This window comes from Gossypium arboreum, chromosome 7, assembly GCF_025698485.1.
Source record: "Gossypium arboreum isolate Shixiya-1 chromosome 7, ASM2569848v2, whole genome shotgun sequence".
Classification (NCBI taxonomy): Eukaryota; Viridiplantae; Streptophyta; class Magnoliopsida; order Malvales; family Malvaceae; genus Gossypium; species Gossypium arboreum.
This window is the reverse complement of record NC_069076.1, coordinates 46,303,334-46,304,025: the sequence shown is the minus strand read 5'-3', so window position 1 is coordinate 46,304,025 and position 692 is coordinate 46,303,334. Positions and strand designations below refer to the sequence as shown.

General features: G+C 41.9%; 1 non-coding gene across 1 annotated transcript; it reads right to left on the bottom strand.

The window, feature by feature from the left end:
• Nucleotides 1–267: 267 nt before the first annotated feature.
• LOC128295808 (small nucleolar RNA R71) lies at nt 268–374 on the bottom strand. The gene has a single exon (XR_008286357.1). It is a non-coding gene; the product is annotated as a small nucleolar RNA R71 (small nucleolar RNA).
• Between the last annotated feature and the right edge of the window lie 318 nt (nt 375–692).

Here is a 692-nt window from a genome sequence, read left to right as displayed (position 1 = left end):
ACCGGCGATGGTCTCGGGTTCGGGGTGTTACATGATGGTTTACGGGACGAGGATACTAACACTCATTTGGCGAATTTTCTAGAGTTTTGCGACACTTTTAAGATCACTGGCATTTTTTACGATGCCATTCGGCTGCGGTTGGTTCCCTTTTCATTGAGGAACAAAGCTAAACAATGGTTGAACTCGTTACCACAAGGGTCAATCACTACTTGGGAACAAAAGATCAAAAAATTCTTACTTAAATATTTCTCGCCGGCTAAAACGGCTAAGTTGAGGAATGATATCTCTTCTTTTGTGCAGATGGATCTAGAAACACTTTATGATGCATGGGAGAGATACAAGGATCTATTGAGAAGGTGCCCTCACCTTGGGTTACCTCTATGGCTACAGGTTCAGACGTTTTACAACGGTGTGAACCCCTCAACAAGGCAACTTATCGACACAGCCACTAGTGGAACTTTGAATAACAAAACACCTGAAGAGGCTTACGAATTTATTGAAGAGATGTCAGTAAATAACTATCAGTGGCAAGTCATGAGAACAAAGTCGAAAAAAGCAGCTGATGTTTTCAACCACAACGCGGTTACTATGCTACCTAACCAGGTAGAACTGTTAAATAAAAAGATTGACAGTTTATATGGTTCTACTCAGGTACATCCAGTGATGAGGTGCGATGCAAATGGAGGAGGAGT